Genomic DNA, 505 nt, shown 5'->3' with positions numbered 1-505 from the left:
TTTAGTGATGTTCACCTTCACTTAACTTCTAAATCACATACACACATAAACATACAAACACACAAACAACAACAACCGTCGCCATGGCAATGTATGTTTTCATAGACATAATTTTGACACCCTCACTACCCACTAAAAGTGGTACTGTCCCAATATCACGTCGTCATCGCAGATGATTGCCTAGATGATCTGTTTTTCTGTCAATGCCATCCATGGTTTCACGTAACATAGAATGTAAGAGTTTTTTCCAGCAATATAGGAATTTTACAAAGGAATTTGTGTCAAATAACTGTGTCAGTAGAATAGGCTATATGATAATAAAGTTATCGCACCTGACCATCGGATCATCTCATCATATACACCTCGGGGCTCAACTAACAACGGGTAATTAGTAGATATCGATTTGTGCAAGCGTACATTTGTAGCTTTGGCCATTATGCACATGAAAATTATACTTTTATTGCAGTTATTTGTACAACAGTGCTGTATTATAACTTAAAATATA

Source organism: Branchiostoma belcheri, unplaced genomic scaffold (assembly GCF_001625305.1).
Source record: "Branchiostoma belcheri isolate BF01 breed outbred unplaced genomic scaffold, Haploidv18h27 scaffold264, whole genome shotgun sequence".
Lineage (NCBI taxonomy): Eukaryota > Metazoa > Chordata > Leptocardii > Amphioxiformes > Branchiostomatidae > Branchiostoma > Branchiostoma belcheri.
This window is presented reverse-complemented; position numbering follows the sequence as displayed.